A 13584-nucleotide genomic window follows, 5' to 3' on the forward strand; every position below is an offset into this window, starting at 1 on the left:
ATAACAGGTGTGGGTTTCAAAGCAGTGGTTGTGCTGCTATGATCACCTGGAGCAGTGGGCTCAGCAGCCGATACCTGAGGAGCAGTTGTAACTGCTAAATTCTGCTCAGGCACCTCTGCTTTTGTTTTCGAAGGTGTTAACATTCTTGAGAATGTCTCAGGTGTTAAACCATTTACTTGAAAATAGGTACCTTGTTTGAGCAAATTTTCATCTTCTTTTCCAAATTTTTGTTCAAAATAGTAGCTTTAAAACCTTGGAAAAAGCAAGAATGATTTGCTATCAACATTTTTTACCAAGTCATTAAATATCTCCTGGGAGTAATTATAATTTTCATTATTTAGAATAGCATATCCCAGACATTGGATCTTTAATGGTATTTCATTAAAAGCAGTTGTTTTATTTGAAACACACATCAAAAGAGTGTGAAATAAAAACCTGGGTGCAGAAGGGAAATAGCCTTTTTGTAAGGTATCCCTTTTTGGTTGTTCTACATACCCCCTATTTAAGAAATCATTTTTCAACTCGGTTTTAGAAAAAGAAGTTTTACCTTTCTAATCATCGAGTTTAAAGACTTCTGAAATGGATTGTGGAGTGATTTGAATCACTTTACCCTGTATAGAGGAGTTAGTGGCTATGATGATGTTATCTTGTTTTTCAAGAGTAGCATTTTTCCAGAACTCTCTCTGGGTTTGTTGGTAAATGGGAGCATCTGCTGTTAGCAAAGTTTTGTACTTTGATGCAGATAAGGTGTCGATGATGGAGTCGAAGGTGTTGGTGGAAGTGGGTTTTATGAGTAGACCCAAGTAGTTGTGAGGGGATTTGTATGGGATTTCAATGGATTCAGCGGCCATTTGAGTGGCGTCTGTGGAAGCAGAGGAAGAAAATGGTTTTGATTTTGATTTCGATTTTGATTTCGTCATTTTGATGAAGAAGATCGAAGAATGATTTTTGGATTGATGAGTGGGAAACTGCTTTGTGAAGAGAATTTTGGAATTCAATTCGACAGTGAAACCCTGTTTGGGGTTTTGATCAGGGTTTTATTTAGGGAAAAAGTGAATGCTGATGTGGCAGTGGTTACAACAATCTGAGGGCTAAAAACTGAACACGTGCCAACCCCTGATGAAAGATTAAATAATGGAGGACAGTTGTTTTGAGAGCCACTGATGGATCAACCTTCAGTAGTTACAACGGTAACAAATGAAACAGTGGGGATTTTTACTACCAGTGGATAGCACATCAGTGGATACAATACTGGCTTTGAACAACAGTGCTTATCAGGAAATTGAGAGAGTAGGGGTTGACTTTCAGCAGTGGACAGACTTTAGAAAGTAGATGTTTGAGGCACAACAGTAGTTAAGGGAAACACAATGGTAGAAAAATGAAAGACCATTAGCACAGCAACTGTTAGTGCAACAGTGTTTGAACTTTTGACAGTTAAAATTTTAAGCATCTGCTTGTTTAGACGTGGTAATTGATTTTGTCTTGTGTAAACACAATATTATGTCCAACACCTGTCAATCTGCAGAAATGCTATACTTAACAAATTACATTTTAGATTCAACTTATCAAGTTTAATTTGTCAACAGTTTTCTAGGAATTTATGTTCTAGGTTTTTCACATGTTTTCTACAAGATTTGAAACTTGCATAAATTCCTAACAGTGGTTTAGTATCCCGGATGATGAAAATCTTTTTACTAAGGCTACTCATTTTGTGTCTTATTATTTGAATTAGAACATGAGTATCTCAGTAGTTTAAAATCTGTTAGCAATCAATTTTTAGTCTGTAACAAAACAAACTTGAGGTTGATATGACCTTGCCACTAGTACCTTTTCCTTTTGATCAGTTTTTAAGGATAATATCACCAACAAAAATAGAGGTTCTATATCCTGACAGGAGATTGATATTTTTACAAACAAAAACAAGTAAAAATACAAAATATATTATTCCAAAAAAAAAATAATATATCCCTTTTTATTGAGAAAAACCTTTTTCAAAAAATAACTAAAGGTTATTCTGAAAACAAACATCAAAAGGAGTTCTGGTATATTTTCCAATTAAAACTTATAGTCATATCAGTCTCAAGTTTTAAGAAAATGGTCAATGATTTGAAATGACTATTTTGTGTGACCATTTCCTTGTTTAATTGATTGCAAGAAGAGAAAATATGTGAGGAAATTTGTCTAGTCCTCTTATCAGTTTCATCATTGGTGGTACCATTGTTACCTGAACTTTCTGGAGTCAGTGAATGCACAATATTGCTTGATGACCACTGTTTACCCAACTTTGGACTCTAAAGTGTTTTGTATTTATACTCCTTTCTCTTGATTTCAAAAGTTTTGAGATAAACACACTTTTGAGTTTTGTTCATTTTCTTCTTCCCTTTTTACCCTTCCCATTCATAAGTACAAAAATACTTACTGGGAGGTTTTATTGAGGAAATACTCAGACCAGAATCATTTTACAGCAATGTTTGGAGAGACTTGGACATTCTTGCACATGCTTATGTCAAATCTCACATCACATATGATTTAGTCTGTTTTTCATGTGATTTTCTCGATGTGTTCTTAACAAAGTTGATTTGATCCTTTTTAACAGGATTCTCAACCTGTTTTTCAACACATAAGATGTAATAACTAAAGTTTTAATTTCCCTCCTTTTATGTTAACAAAAACACTATTGTTTTTATGAACGAGGTCTTTTGTTGACAGGAGGTTCATACCTTAGTATTAAACATGATGGAAACAGCACAAACTTCATATTATCAGTTGAAATCAATTTTGTAAAGGAAATGATTATACCATAGTTATTAGACATATTTTCAGATTTGAGCACTATAGGTGTTTTATGCATGATATCACTTGTAATATGAAGTTTGTGTGTCTTATGACATCTTGGTTGTTTTACAGAGTATCATCTGAATAATCATTTTGAACATGATTTCTCGTTACTCTGTTTTCCAACTAAATACAATCAACCTTAGTATCAATGAATTTTGAGCTGAACTGTTACGTCAAATTGATTGTTAGATCGAATTTGACTGTCCGAGCTCTGATACCAATTGTTAGGATCAGAGGCTGTCATGATTGTGTTTGTTTGTATAATTTGAACAAATCAACAGAAATGAACAGAGTTTAAGTGCAGCGGAAATGAACAACAAACTTTGTAAACACAATTAAAAGAGAAAATAGTTTTGATAAACACTTGCTTCACTTCAAGCTGAATGATTACAATTAAGTCAAAAGATTACAAAGCATGCTTACAAAACTAAGCTCCCCCTCAGCCTGATACTCCAAGGTTGGTTGCACAAGATGAAAGGATTGAATTGAGGAGAAGGACTCACCCAAAACGATCAAATGTAACAGTACAGAGTACTGTTCCATTTATAGGCAAACCAAACCACTGAGGCATCTCAGCTGACGTCACCATGAAAGTGACATCTAACAAACTAACAAACTCTATCTACTGTTCTACAACAACTGACCATACAGACACTGATTGCATTCTAAACACTGATGTATAAACACTGACTCTTCATTCCACTGATGTAGTCAACCACTGTTGTTTGAGCAACAGTGCTTTCTTCAAAGGGTGATCAGGCCTTGAATGGGCAGTGCTTTAACTCTTCAGCAGTACTTGGATTCCGTTAGGAGATTGAACTTCAACCTTTAAACTTCATCAGTGCTTTGGCTTAACAGTAGTTTACAGGATCAGCAGTTGTTGATAAGGGCAGTACTTGGAGCATATCAGATGTTGGATTCACTGTCAAGGGGAAAGCTTAATGTAAACAGCCGCTTATGATTAATCCACTTTAGTGATCCGGTTTTGGCTTTCATTATCTGTTCCCCTGGTAGGGTTCAATCCCAACAAAAGATCTAAATTCTTTACAAGGTACGCTTACTAATTCTTCTTTAAGTTTGACAAAACCTATGAGTTTTGTAGTTGAGCCAATTAGTCATTCGGGACATGTTAAATATTTACAAAACGCAAAAATTGGATTTGATTTAAATAAACAAAATTTATTTTATGATTTGAATAATAAACAAATAAAAGGTAATGTTTCTAAATCAAACAAATTTAATACAAAGGTGCAGCCCGTTGGCTGTGGTGGTACACACATGGGGCAATTGGGCCAAATTACTAGAAGTGTACAAGTCGGGAAAAATCCCTCTGGGTGTGAAATAAATGAAACACAGTCTTCGGGTTTGTTATTGGACTCAAAAAGTCCAATGGTTTGTAAACATAATTTGGTTAAGAATTATGTATCGTTTATTTCTGAGTCCTTTTATGTACAAGATGACATGCTTGCATGGTGGGTAGACTCGGGTGCTACGGGTCACGTTTGCAAGGATCTCAAATGGTTTGAGGAATTCGAACCAATTGAAGATGGATCTGCACTAAGGATGGTAAATATTGCAACCGAGCCCATCAAAGGAGTTGGAAAAGTTAGACTTGTGTTTACTTCTGGAAAACATCTATTTTTAGATAATGTGTTGTATGTACCAGGGATTCGAAAGAATCTCTTATCTGGAATTGTATTAAACAATTATGGTTATAAACAAGCTATTGAGTCAGATAAGTTTATCTTATCTCGACATGGAACCTTTGTTGGATTTGGGTATTTATATAATGGCATGTTCATGCTTAATATCAATGTCCCGTCTGCTATTAAATCTGTATGCATGGCATCTACATCTTCTAGTAATGTTGAGAATGATTCACGTTTATGGCATGCTAGATTAGGTCATGTTAATTATTATAGGATGAAAGATATGTCTAAAATGAGCCTAATACCTGCCTTTGACATGCAAAACTCTAGTAAATGTCATACTTGCAAACTGACTAAAATTACTAGGAAACCGTTTAAAGGTGTTAAAAGGGATTCTAAGGTATTAGAATTAATTCATTCTGATTTATGTGACTTTCATAGTACGCCCTCACTTGGAAACAAAAAGTATGTAGTTACTTTTATTGATGATGCCTCTAGGTTTTGTTGTGTCTATTTGTTGCATTCAAAAGATGAAGCTCTTGATAAATTCAAAATTTATAAACAAGAGGTAGAGCGACATCAAAGTTGTCTGATAAAGAACCTTCGTACTGATAGAGGTGGTGAGTATTATGATCCAGTTTACTTTCAGTCTACTAGTATAATACATCAAACCACTTCTCCCTATACACTACAACAAAATGGTGTATCAGAGAAAAAGAATAGGATTTTGAAAGAAATGGTTAATTCCATGTTGTCCTATTCTGGGTTAAGTGAAGGTTTCTGGGGTGAGGCTATGTTAACAGCCTGTTATTTGTTGAATAGAGTTCCTAATAAAAAGTCTAAAGTAACCCCATATGAACTCTGGTACAAAAAGGCACCAAACTTGAGTCATCTTAGAGTTTAGGGTTGTAGAGCTGTTGTAAAGCTTACTGAACCAAAATTGAGAAACATAGGTGAAAGAGGCATTGATTGCATCTTTATTGGGTATGGTGAGCATTCCCCTGTTCATAGGTTCTATGTTACAGAACCAAATGACTATGTTTCTGTTCACACTTTGATTGAATCAAGAACTGCTGATTTTGGCAATGAGGATAGATTTTCTTCTATGCCTAGACTAAAGGACATGCCTTATAGTTTGAAAACATCAACTTTAACTGAGTTTGGTAATAACTCTGCTGGTACCAAAGATGTACCATCTACTAGTATTGAACCTAGGAAAGGTACTAGGGTCAGGAAAGCCAAGTCTTTTGGCTCTGACTTTCATCTTTATTTGGTGGAAAGAAGCAGGAATGGGGTTGAACATCAGTATCAATATTGTTTCAATATTGAGGAGGACCCTAAGACATACAGTCAGGCAATGGCATCTAGGGATGTTGCTTTCTGGAAAGAAGCCATCCAAGATGAGATGGATTCTATCATGCATAATAATACATGGAAATTGACTGATTTGCCTCCTGGTTGCAAACCTTTGGGTTGCAAATGGATTTTTAAAAGAAAGATGAAAGTTGATGGTAGCATAGATAAATTTAAAGCCAGGTTGGTTAGCCAAGGCTTTAGAGAAAAGGAAGGAATAGATTTCTTTGATACTTATGCTCCTGTTGCAAGAATTTCCACCATAAGGCTTCTTTTAGCTCTTGCGTCAATTCATAACTTGGTAATTCACCAAATGGATGTCAAGACCGCGTTCTTGAATGGTGAATTAGATGAAGAGGTATACATGAAACAACCTGAGGGTTTTGTATTACCTGGACAAGAGCACAAGGTGTGTAAACTCGTCAAATCATTATATGGTTTAAAACAAGCACCTAAGCAGTGGCATCAAAAATTTGATGAAGTGATCTTATCTCATGGTTTTCTTCTAAACCAGGCTGATAAGTGTGTCTACAGTAGATTTGAATCCTCTAGTAAAGGAGTGATTATTTGTCTATATGTAGATGATATGTTGATCTTTGGCACTGACCAAGATCAGGTTGATAAGACAAAGAAATTGTTGTCTTTGAATTTTGAAATGAAGGATATGGGGGAGGCGGATGTGATCCTTGGAATAAGGATTAAAAGGAGTAACAATGGTATAACCATGTCACAGTCTCATTACATTGAGAAAGTGTTGAAGAAATTCAATCATTATAATTGTTCTCCTGTGAGCACTCCTCTAGATCCTAGCATCTGGTTAATGCCCAATTCTGGTGATTCAGTTTCATAATTAGAGTATTCTAAGGTCATTGGATGCTTGATGTATGCTATGATTAACACAAGGCCTGACATAGCTTATGTTGTGGGTAAGTTGAGCAGATTTACTAGTAATCCTAGTGCTCAACACTGGCAAGCAGTGAACAGACTGCTTAAGTACCTAAAAGGAACCATGCACTTTGGTTTATGCTATTCAGGTTTTCCTTCAGTTATAGAAGGGTACTCTGATGCGAGTTGGATAAACAATAAGGAAGATCATTCCTCCACAAGTGGATGGGTGTTCTTACTTGGTGGAGGTGCTATCTCCTGGGCTTCAAAGAAACAAACTTGCATCACTGACTCAACTATGGATTCTGAGTTTGTGGCTTTAGCTGCAGCTGGTAAAGAAGCGGAGTGGCTCAGAAATTTGATCTATGAGATTCCATTATGGTCGAAACCGATATCACCAATCTCTATCAGGTGTGATAGTGCAGCTACATTGGCTAAGGCATATAGCCAAGTGTACAATGGGAAGTCTAGACACTTAGGTGTTAGACATAGTATAATTAGAGAATTAATCATGAATGGGGTGATATCCGTTGAGTTTGTTAGATCTGAGCTTAATTTAGCTGATCATCTAACCAAAGGGTTAGGAAGAGATCTGGTGAAGAAATCAGCTAAAGGGATGGGTTTAAAGTCCACTTTAAATATCTTATGTCAAGACACCTAATTCCCATCTAATACAACATTAGATGCATAATTCAATGCGGAAAGCTTGTCATAACGATATTGGAACACATTAGCAAATCATCCCAAGGTATGTGTTCAGACTACAAGATAAAGTAGGTTGAAGTTGAACTTCTTAGTAGTTCATTGATAAATTGCAGTGCAGGTGCAAGAGTAATGAACTACCTATAAGAATATGAAGTTTAGCCGCTTCAAGAAGCTTTGGACTTGAGCTTTGATATATTCTTTGAAGGATTAGGACACATGCTAGTAAAACATTATGTCAAGTGGAATTTGGATTTGTAAACGTTTATGTATATTACCTACATGTATTTAAATGGATAACATGGGTTCAATCCATAGAGACACCCTGTTATTCTAATATTTGTAACGTGTAATATACTAAGTGAGAAAATTCAATCCTCAGGACATTTTCATTATGCATACGTTTGTGTTTCTGTGAGAATGGTTAAGTTAATCATGGATACCACTAAAATGGGGGAGGAATTTTGGTAATTTTAGTGTTATTAACGGATTTTAGGGTATTGGATTAACTTGTTGATCGAGATAATAACTTCCGTGATTAATCGAATTAGGTGACGCGGGAGTGCGGGCTCGTTTAACACGAATGTTATTAGGGCCTCTTAATATATTAGTTTGTTTAATTAAATAATCATTTAGCATATTTTATATTATTAATTTTGCTAAAAGTACAGTACATGGATGATGTCCATGAAATCGTTAATGGATGTTATGGTCCATTAAAGTTATTATATTTTGGGCTCATGAATTGTCTGCCCTTTAAATTTTGACATGTGAATTAATTTGTTGGGAATTTTGGTCGATTATGGAAAAATAATAAAAAGGCCACATATGAAATCTACTTAAAGGGCTGACCTCTCGATCAAAAACAATATATGGGATAGATACGCACACAGAACATAAGAAAAAAGAGACTTACGGTTAGTGTTGGTGTGCTCTTCACAATTCTCATTCACAGATTCAACCAATTTCAATTCCAACAAGAGTGATCTCTGTCTAATCCGATAAATCATTGCGTGTAACCCGCAAATAGGTTTATCTGATAGTTCTCATACGATTCAGAGATTAATCCATGTTCCAATCACAAAACTTGCAATTTCAATTCGGGTTCCAGGTTTGTTATTTCTTTCAATTACATGTTCTAGACCAATTATACAATCACTGTACCATCGATAAGATTGAATTCCCTAAGTATATTTCCTTCTGAATCTTTAGTTTGGAATTTATGGGCAGGGAGATATACTGGGGCTGCCGACGTACAAATGCATATATCAGAAAACTTTGCATGAAGATCAGGGTTTTTCTTCACCTGGTCAAACAAACATAACTATCAGTATGGTATGTCTTATAATGAAAACTGGACGATATTATGTGAAACAAATACCTCGTAACTCGAGAAGATCACAGGCTGCATAGATTTAACATCAAATGCCGTAAATAACAACATTTGTTAATGCGTCGTTAAGTCTTTTTTCTTTTGGTTTATCTTTAATAATCATGTGTAGATGTTTGCCATTGTGTTTTAGGCCCCAAAAAGTATTCATAACACTTTTAGGGGTCGTAACCACAGGATTCACCACTACACACATTAATATAAGTTGATTATTACAACTAATAGAACCCCATAACCACCTATCATAAGATATCATATATTTTGGTTTTATAACCGATCTAATAAAAGATTATGTTTCACAAAATTAACATCCTTGGCTACCCCATGCGACCTCTGAATCTAGCTTTGGTTTTTGAGATAATTATATCATGTCACACGCTGCCGAACTTGACGAAAACCCAAAGGTGTACCTTGAAGCAAGAAGAAGCAAGATAAAGGTTCTGCAGAGAAGAAGTTGCATATGTTGGTGTATTGTTCGGTGTGTCTTTTGCAGCAGGGTGGTCTCCTATTTATACTGCACGTCTGGATGAAACAGAAAAAATGAATTAAATGGGAGAAATGAATTGCATTAAATGTCTTCAATGCACTTTAATTCGTCATTTAATTCTCAGTCAAAACCGTCAACTGGTCTGTTTCAAATGTTGAAATGAAACTACTCTGTCATTAAAGTCTGTAAGCTTCGGCGCGCACGCGCAAGACAAACTGGTGCACGCGTGCCGTTTTCGCTAACTTCCATGTGCGCGCAGATCTGCAGCACTCATGCGCGAGTGCACCAAGTTGGCTCACTTTCATGCGCTTGCATGTATGCAACACTTGTGCGCGTGTGCGCCACGTCACTTGTGAACATATACGATCACGCCACACAGTCGTGTCGTATTGGCTCACTTTGGTGCGCACGCACGTCACATCAGTGTCCATGCGCCTGCGCGCGAAGACAAGCCTGGTCATGCTCCATGCACCGTGCGCTCGCTGCCACGCGGCGAAGTGCAAAGTGCGCCATCAAAGCGCCCATCGCTCACGCAACGCGCGCGCATGTGCGGTTTATAGGGTGCTTAGCACACTTCGCGAGTACACTAGTGTGTGCTTCATGTAACAATAAGGAAGAAGTGTTCCTACTTAAATACCCCTTTAAGTTTCATCTATCCTCCTATGTGGCACAATGTGCCACTTTCTCAATTTTTTAGCATTCAATATTTCAAACACCAAACTTTGAGCATCGATTTCTCATTCATCTTAGCTCCATTTAAGACATGGTTTAGTTCGTTGTGAAGCTCTTCCAACATAGAACACAAACCCACAAATAAATATATAAAAACCTTCAGTTTCTTATATTTATTTTTAGTCCAAAAATAGGAAAAATGCATTTCCAAAATTTGTGAAAATTGTTATTTTCACAAATTTCCAACAACTTTTTATATGTATATAGTATAAAGTAAATTATGTATCTAGTAAATTATGACCTGTTGGTCTAATAGAATCGTGTTTGGCTCTCATAAAAGTAGTGTTGTGCAAAGTTAAGGTGTACAAAATCTTGTTAAAGAAATTACATGTAAATAATGTTTGTAAAACAATTATAATATTATAGGATTTTCACTAATTAGTACATATATTCACTAATAAATAAAAATAGTTACTAATAATTCTCATTTACAAATGAGTATTGATTAAATACGTTAACAACGCAACCGTTCAAGCATTTTAAACCACGTCAAATAACGTATGCAATAAAATATCAATGGAAAAAAAGGCTAATGCTAAAGTAAATTATTTATATAGTAAAATATTTATTTTATGGTGGACTTGTTTGTATCAATAAACAGGTATATCAATTTATGGATGTGCCATACATAATCGTTACCAAATAGCTTTAAAACATGTTATGCCTTATTTGTCCCTTTATACAAGGTGAGCAACATGCCTTTATTTTTTTTTACTTTGAAAAGCTAATGTTCTGAATTCAGTTGCATCCAAACCGGAACCATATACCCTAAGTTGTTATGTGGGTAATTGGTTCGCTAAATTGTTATGTTGGTAACCGGTTCGGATTTTAAGAAAAGTAAACAATCAAGTAACCGACAATACCCAAAACAATTGACCCTTTCAACTATGTTTTAACTTGTTATATAACATGTTAATGGTGAAAGCAAAACTTTTAGTTGAAACCATCATAAGGTTCTATTCTCTACCGGTTACAATAGAGGGTTTAATATGTTTTACTTAAAGGAAATAAAATTTATACATAAAAAATGTTAAGTCTGGTGATTGGGATGCAACGGACCCTTTTGGGCCCATGATTCCTACCATGACTCGTCACATTAGTATCTCTAACGTCTCATGGTCTATATGGGTCGAGTTGGACTTAAAGGCTAATTAATGAACATAGCCAACCATATCATTTATGTACATTTATTATACAAGTATTGTGGTGCATATTATGCCTAGCTTTATGCTGTTATGAGAAAAAATAGAAGCATCATGATTGGTCGAGTAAAGATAAGCAAACAAGTGGTCGATAACCTTTTAATTGGAATATATAAGAACCAAAGAGCTTGTAGTTTAGCAGTATGGTGTTTCTGTTATGTAGGGTTCTAGTCTTGTAGTGGACTTTGATGTAGATTTAGGATTAGATCTAGTGGGTGTGTGAGTTGGCGTTTGAAAAAAAATCTAGAATATAATTTGGTTACCTTAAATAGACTCGATAGAGGCATAGAGGCATATGCCTCTTAAAGTATTAAAGGATATATTCAGAAAGAAAATCTAATAATAACAAGGGATTTATTTTTTATGTTATATTGAAAGGAATTTTAGTTCGTGTTGAGGCTCTGTAAATTTGGAAGAGCATGATGTGAGAGTATTGACATTCTTGGCAAACGTGCAGTTTGGTTTTCCATCGACACTGCTTGATTATCACCTCCTTTATTAGTATGTGGCGATCTCATTTTTGGAACATTCTTCTCCTCATGGAGTATTGCTGCAAACCTACCATTTTTTTTATAAAATGCAAGATGACAATAAGAAAATAAACAAGTACTAAAAAGAAGAAAAATATAATAATGAAATAATTTGAAGATAAAAGTACTTATTTAAAGCCATCTCGTTAGTAGTATGATGATATGGCTCATATATGCATGTGCCTAGATTCACCCTGCTTACTTGTTTTTTCAACAACTTCTCTCCCACTTTCACAAGATTCTGTAAGTCACCTCTTAAAGTGTCATCCTGTGATGTAACCATATTTTGTTAAATATAATTTATATTATTAAAATCAAAATTGTCTTTGAAAAAATATTCACAAAATACCTAAATTCGGAGATAATTTTCTGCTGAATGAAGGGCTTGGAAGCCGGTAGAGATACGGTAGTTAACTATATGGCCACTAGCCTGAGTAAAAATATCAATCAATGGATGCGAGCCACCAGCAATTAGCCACCCTAAAACGCCCCACTTAGAACACTCTGTAGCATCATGTTCTTGAGATCTTGAAGTCCCTGTGCCTAATGACAAAACTAGAAACCGACCATATTCTATTGGTTTTATTGGGAATAAGTCAGGACTTCCTGACATTATTTCCTTAGTAACTTCACTTATCTCAACCAAAACCTGCAAAAATATAGGTGTTCAGGCTAACTTTTATGCTTTATAACATGGATTTGTTTGTTCATTAAATAAATTTTATATTAATGATCATATATGCATTTATTAAAATATTTTGCCAACCGAATTATTTGCGATCACTGCACCATCGATAAGATTGAATTCCCTAAGTATATTTCCTTCCGAATCTTTAGTTTGGAATTTATGGGCAGGGAGATAGACTGGGGCTGCCGACGTACCAATGCATATATCAGAAAACATGGCATCAAGATCCGGGTTTTTCTTCACCTGGTCAAACAAACATAACCATCAGTATGTCTTATAATGAAAACTGGGCGATATTATATGAAACAAATACCCCGTAACTCGAGAAGATCACAGGCTGCATAGATTTAACTTCAAATGCCATAATCACAACATTTGTTAATGCTTGGTTAAGTCTTTTTTTCTTTTAGTTTATCTTTAATAATCATGTGTAGGTGTTTGCCAGTGTGTTTTGGGCCCGAAAATGTATTCACAACATTTTTAGTCGTCATAACCACAGGATTCACCACTACACACGTTAATGTAAGTTGATTATTACAACTAATAGAACCCCATAACCACCTATCATAAGATATCATATATTTTGGTTTTATAACTGGTCTAATAAAAGATTATGTTTCACAAAATCAACATCCTTGGCTACCGCACGGGGACCTCTGAATCTGCCTTAGGTTTTGGAGATAATTATTTCATGTCACACGCTGCTCGTAGCGGATGCGCGAGGTGTGACCACGAAAGGTTTCATCACATTCGATGTGTAAACGTCTACGTGATTTAAAATAAGCAACGATGCCATATATATATATATATATATATATATATATATATATATATATATATATATATATATATAATTGCGCTAAAATAAGAACCACATCGAGTTGTAAGAACCGTGAGAACTTTTTGATCCGCGGCGAGGTGGACCAAATTTTTTTTCATAAACGTAGATGCGTGTATTATAAACACATTTGTAAAAAAAATTAAAAAAAAATGTCGTGTGTGTAGTTTTGAGCACCACAAGTTTGTGTTTACGGTTAGATTTACGGTACCCATAAACACAAACTTGTGGTGCTCAAAACTACACACACGACTTTCTTTTTTTGAATTTTTTTTTACAAATGTGTTTAT

General features: G+C 35.3%; 1 long non-coding RNA gene and 1 pseudogene across 1 annotated transcript; both read right to left on the reverse strand.

Moving 5' to 3' along the window:
- Positions 1–3550: 3550 nt before the first annotated feature.
- LOC110914257 lies at positions 3551–9300 on the reverse strand. Its single transcript, XR_002578453.2, has 3 exons — positions 8809–9300; positions 8344–8733; positions 3551–3760 (listed from the first exon to the last, which is right to left on the reverse strand). It is a non-coding gene; the product is annotated as an uncharacterized LOC110914257 (long non-coding RNA).
- Positions 9301–11847: 2547 nt separating this feature from the next.
- On the reverse strand, positions 11848–12720 carry LOC110888740 (annotated as a pseudogene).
- Between the last annotated feature and the right edge of the window lie 864 nt (positions 12721–13584).

This window comes from Helianthus annuus, chromosome 2, assembly GCF_002127325.2.
Source record: "Helianthus annuus cultivar XRQ/B chromosome 2, HanXRQr2.0-SUNRISE, whole genome shotgun sequence".
Classification (NCBI taxonomy): Eukaryota; Viridiplantae; Streptophyta; class Magnoliopsida; order Asterales; family Asteraceae; genus Helianthus; species Helianthus annuus.